Source organism: Chrysochloris asiatica, unplaced genomic scaffold (assembly GCF_000296735.1).
Source record: "Chrysochloris asiatica unplaced genomic scaffold, ChrAsi1.0 scaffold00151, whole genome shotgun sequence".
Classification (NCBI taxonomy): Eukaryota; Metazoa; Chordata; class Mammalia; order Afrosoricida; family Chrysochloridae; genus Chrysochloris; species Chrysochloris asiatica.
The window spans coordinates 6101650-6108225 of NW_006408669.1; positions in this window are offsets into that span (position 1 = coordinate 6101650).

The following is a 6576-nucleotide window of genomic DNA, read 5'->3' on the forward strand; positions in this document are numbered from 1 at the left end:
TAATGCAAAGGCTGGAAACAAAGGGGAAGGACCAGTAGTTGGAAATTATGGCTTTGGTGACAGAAACTATACTGGAGATCACATGATAGAATTTTGCAAGATCAATGACTTTTTCATTGCAAACACCTTTTTTAAACAGCATGAAAGATGACTATATACATATGATCCTCACAAGATGGAATACACAAATATCAAATTGACTATATCTGTGGAAAAAGATGGGGGGAAAGTACCATATCAAGTACTAAAACAAGGCAGACTAGGGCACAGACTATTAATTGCTCATATGCAAGTTCAGGCTAAAGCTGAAGAAAATGAGAACAAGTCCACAAGTGCCAAAATATGACCTTGAACATATTCCATCTGAATTTAGAAATCAGCTGAAGAACAGACTAGATGCATCAGACACTAAAGGTCAAAGACCAGAAGACTAGTGGGATGACATCAAGAACATCATACAGGAAGAAAGCAAAAGGTCATCAAGAAGACAAAAAAGAAGGAAAAGACCAAAATGGATATCCGAAGAGACTTTGAAACTTGCCCTCAAGCACAGAGATGCTAAAGGTAATGGAAGAAATGAGGAGGTAAAAGAATTGAATAGAACAGCTCAAGAAGACAAAATAAAATATTATAATAAAATGTGCAAACTCCTGGAGTTAGAAAAGTAAAAGGGAAAAACACGGTCAGCATTTTTCAAGCTGTGGAAACTGAAGTGAAAATTCAAGCCTCACCTTGAAATACTGAAGGATTCTATGGGCACAATATTGAATAACACAGAGAGCATCACAAGAAGATGGAAGAATATACAAAGTCACTGTACCAAAAAGAAATTGTCAATGTTCAACCATTTCAAGAGGTAGCATAGGATCACCCTATAATACTGAAGGAAGAAGTCCAAGGTGCATTGAAGGCATTGACAATGAACATGACATATAGAATTGATGCAAGACAAATTGAAATCATTCAACAAACTGATGCACCACGGAAAGCACTCACTATCCTATACTAAGAAATTTGGAAGACAACTATCTGGCCTACTAACTAGAAGAGATCCACATTTTTGGCTATTCCAAAGAAAGGAGACCCAATGGACTGTGGAAATCATCAGACCATATCATTAATATTGCATGCAAGTAAAATTTTGCTAAATATAATTTAAAAAGAAAAAAAAAGACTGCTTCCATACATTGACACAGAACTTTGAGAGATTCAAGTTGGGTTCAGATGAGAATGTGAATCATGACAAGCAAAGGACAGCATCGTAGAGAATGAGCATTCTGGAACACTTTATTGTGTTTATGAGGAACCTGAACATAGACCAAAAGACAGTTATTCAAACAGAACAAGGGATCACTGAATGGTTTAAAATTAGGAGTGGTGTGCACCAGGGCTGTATTCTTTCACCATACTTATTCAATTTGTATGCTGAGCAAATAATTTGAGAAGTTGAATTATATGAAGAAAAATACTTTTCTCCATGAGGAGTGGAGGCACACTCATTAACAACCTTGGATTTGCAGAAGATACAACCTGGCTTGCTGAAAGCAAAGAGGCCTTAAAATACTTACTGATGAAGATCAAAGACCACAGTCTTTGGTATGGGTTGCCTTTAATGTAAAGAAAACAAAAATCCTCACCACGGGACCAAGAAACAATATCCATATCAATGGAGAAAATATTGAAGTTTCAAAGACGATATTTTACACAGATCAACCATCAACATTCACGGATGCAGCAGTCAAGAAATTAAACAATGTATTGCGTTAGGCAAATCTACTGCACAAGACCTCTTTAAAGTGCTTGAGAGCAAAGATGTAAGTTTGAGGACTAAGGTGCATCTGAACCAAGACTTGGTATTTTCAATAACCTGATATGCATGTGAAAGTTGGACAGTGAATAGGGAAGAAAGTAGAAGAATTGATGCATTTTAGTTATGATGCTAGAGGCGTATATTAAAAGTAACATGGGCTGCCAAAAGAAGAAACAAATCTGTGTTGGAAGAAGTAGAGTCAGACTGCTCCTCAGAAGCTATGATATTCAGACTTACTCTCTCATACTTCAGACATACTATCAGAAGCGATCAGTTCCTGGAGGAAGATATCATGTTTGGTAAAGTGGAGGGCTAGAGTACAAGAGGAAGACCCTCAACGAGCCAGATTGTCACAGTGCTGGCAGCAATGGCTCATGTATAGCAACAATTGTTAAGACTGGCAGAGGACTGGGCAGTGTTTTGTTAGGTTGTGTATAGGGCTGCTCGGAGTCAGTACCAACTCAATGGCACCTAACATCAACAAAAGTATTACTATCAATTGGAACTGACTCCATGGCAATGGGTTTGTGGGTTTTTAGGAACTCACAGTCAAACGGATCAATAAACATGGAAACAAGTGGTAACAAGAGAATGTTCTAGCACTAGAAAAAAAAGGTTTTAGTTTGTCTTTAGTTAAGCAAATGAAGCAAAAGAGTATTCTGGGTTATTGGGAGAGATTTCATAAAGAAGGCAAAAAAACCCCCCAAAACCCACGCTAGATCTTATCCATGGTAACTGGTAGACGGAGAAGGGACAGTCCAACAAAACAGAATTGGGCGAACAAAGTTATGTGGTATGACAGTGTTTGCTCAGAACTTAACATACTTGAGTGGTTATGCAGAGCCACCAGACTATGTTCTATAATCAGAATTCTAAAATGCTAGACAATTATTATAGAATAAAAGTCCAAAATTAACATGGTGGTGGTGGTTATGTGCTATGCAGCCGATTCCAACTCATAGCGACCCTGTACACAGATTCTCAGGCTGTAAATCTTTACGGGAGCAGAAGGCCTCATCTTTCTCCCACGGAACAGTTTCAAACGGATGACCTTGTGGTTCGCAGCCTGATTCGTAACCACTATGCTACAGGGCACATTATGTATATATAACCTTCCAGGTCACATTTTCCTCTTTTTGTTTTTTTTTTAAGAAGATAGTAATCATATTTACCCACTGGGTTGTGAATATGGATTTAGTAAATATAGTTCAAGTGTCTATTTAGCACACTTATGCTACACTAAGGATTCAATAAATATGTGTAATTCTTTCTCATGTCATAATATTACATTGAAGATAACAATGTTCAATAAAATAAGTAGATTTATATATTTGGACAAGATAGGCTACTCACAGTCAAATTTACTGTATAAATTATTCATTTTGCTTGGAAGAAAAATATGAAATGCTAGCTACAAACTGGAAGCATCATGGCTTCATATGGTCAGCACTGGATTGGGAACCAATGTTCGAGTCTGCCAGCTGCTCTATGAGAGAAAGAAGAGGATTTCTGCTCCCAAGAAAATATAAATCCTTGGGAAACCCTATACAGGGTTACTGTTAGTTGGATTCGACTCAACATCACTTAACAGCAAGAAGCTACAAATTAGATATTGTAAGTGAATTAAGACTTCAGCCTCTATAGAGCCATATTCTCTTACCTACCATTTGACCTTTCTTTTTAAAGAAAATGGAAAAAAAAAATTGAAAGACTTTTAAAGTGAGATTATTCATAATCATGGCCTACTAGATAATGAAAGTCGACAACAGGTTTTAATGAAAGTAAATCCACATGAAGACATTAATGCAAATCTTCTAAAGGAGTACAGAGAGAAACTCCCTGTCTAGAAACTTGATCTTAAGTTTGGGTAGAGTTCTTGGGCATCACTCCTTTGGGTGAGCAGTGTAATGCTCAGAGAATTATGGCAATAATTTTCTTTGCATTGAGACCTTTCACATCTTAGTATCTGGGTTTCACTGCTAATTCATTATTCCTTGAAATAGTTTGGCCATCTGTAGTAATGATAATTTATGGTTCTGTGTGTATTTGATCTGCATAGGAAAGGTCAATCTCTGAACCTGGAAGAGAATCATAAGATAGCTCATGGTATATCCAGACACAAATACCATGATCATTTGTTGAAAGCAAGATTATAACAAGGCCTCTGGTTTTGTTTTGTTTTTTTTGAGGGAAGGCACACATTAATTTTTCTCCTTTCTATAGTTATTCCTGTCATTTATCACTTTCAATAAAACCAATTTACAAAATTCAATCTGCAAAAGTCAAGACTGATTCTCACTAATTGACAAGAAGAGGGCCTCTGAAAATTGCCAATTTAACACAGTAGGAAGTAGCAGGATAGGAAAAAGAAATGCGGTCCAGTCAACAGATTCCAGGCCAGTAAGAAATTATGTGATTAAATGATAGAAACTGATTACTGAGAGAGTTATATATTTGATAGGAAACTAAGATGTGCTCTTTGAGTCCATGCTCTGCCCCTTCACTTCTGAAATGACATATTAGGAGGTACATTGTGAATATAAACAACACTATGTAGAAGTTCTAGAAAAGGATAGAAACTAGTATGCTCAGTTCTGCTTAACTGATCTATGTAATCAGTATAATACATTTTTATAGACTGTCCTTGGCATAATTTTGATGAGGTTGAAGAAGCAGCATTTGACTGTCCCAGTTTCTGCCCCCTTTAACTTATCCTACTTGAACTACTGGTGAGCCTGGCTGTTCTTGTTGGATATTTCTGTCTATCTGAGAATTTGTTTGGCTTCCGATTGCTGTCCAACCATTTCCTATTCATGGTGACTCCATCTATGTCAGACCAGAACTGTTCTCTTAGGGTTTTCAGTGGCTGATTTTTCAGAAGTAGATTGCCAGACTTTTTAATAAGGCAATTCTGGGTAGACTTGAACCTCCAAACTTTTAGTTATGAGTCAAACATGGTAACCATTTACTAGGTTTACGCAGACTCAAAATAATTGCCAGTTAATCCGGGCAGTTTATCAAAGTGCCAGTATTAAATAAGTGATAAAATATCATCATAAAAATTAAGTATGAAAAAACTCAAATCCTACATTTACCAGAAGTACTCTCAGAAGAAGTTCTGAATGTCATATTTTCACAATGAAGTATCTAGGGTCAGGTAACATGGATGAATGAAATAGCTGGGCAACCCTTGAGTCAGCACTTGGGTGTGGGGTTCAACAGGTGATGTTGCTACTGGGCTCCAGTTGGTTGTTACTGTGGAGAACTATGGGCCCATTGCCATTGCATCTTTCAGTTTTTGAAAGGAGACATAAATCTAAAATCTTATGTAAATTTTCATGATTTTTAAGTTGATATCTAATTTGTGTTTCATTTTCTGGAATAGTGAGCAGGCAAACACAGTGAATACAGGCCACATATTCTAAACCTCTGTTGAATGGTTGACATGGTGACTACAATAAGGGAGCCAGGCAGTGTATGTATATGCTTTGGGAATGGTGATGTTATTGTTGTTAGATGCTGTCGAGTTGGTTAGGTTCCGACTCTAAGCAACTTTATGAACAAAAGAAAGACTGGGGTCTTCCTCTTTTTCACTGACCCTTTACTTTACCAAGTATGATATACTTCTCCAGGGACTTCTCCCTCCTGATAGTATGTCAGAAGAATGAGAGATGAAATTTTGCCATCCTGGCTTCGAAAAAGCATTCTGACTGTCATCTTCAAATACAGATGTGCGTGTTCTAACTGTCCATGGTGCATTCTTCTCTAATACCATAAAGCAAATGCATCATTTCTTCTACAGTCTTCCTTAGTCACTGTCCAATTTTCATATGCATATGAAACCACTGAAAACACCATGGCTTGTCAGATGGGAAAACAATTAGGCAGGTTTGCATGGGCTAAGTGTTTTTCCCACAACATGGGAAAAACAGAGCTCTGGAATACAGGGATTGAGACATGGTTGGAATGGGGAAAAGGGGGGAAATAATGATAAGATGCTTGGATGTTTTTTGAATCTTGATTTTCCTTGCATTATAATATAAAATAGACACTGGAGGGGGAGAGAAAGTAATAGCCAGAAATATCACCATAGATAGCTTGTAAGTCAATCTTCTGCCTATAACTGATTAGAATACCTAAAATGGGGCTACAATGTGCCCAGTGAAGAAGGTTTCCTGTGGAGCCTCTGCAATACATAAGACAATAGGTGGAATCCAGAACAGCAGCCAGAATCTTCAGAGGTGGGAAATTTCTACTTGAAAGGACAAGCATACCAACCTGGAGTGGCTAGAAGAACAGAAGATACTTCTTAAAAGAAAGATCGACAGGAAAAATACAAAATAATATAGGCAGACCGACTGATTACTACAAGAACAAGCAAGTTGCCTGCCCAGGATACATCAAGGTAAGTGGTCAGGTTCCCTCAGAGGAAACCCCCTTCCAAGACTAAGACTCAATGGGAATACTCGCTCTAATTGGTGACCACATTCATCACCGATAAGGGGAAGTGAGGAAAAAACAGCAATGAAGCTGCAAGCTAAGCCCTACAATATTCAATAGACTCCTGTGAACCCGGACGGAAACCTCGTTGGCCAACAGTGTCGCAAGACCTGGGGACTCTTGGGCCCAGAGCCAGTGACATAGCCACAGAGGACTAGAGTAGACAGTAAAGCGTCCAGCTGATAAGAAGAGAGGGCATATGCACAAGAACACCCACACTTGCAGATAATACCCATTTGACTTGGCTTCAATCACTGGATGATCAG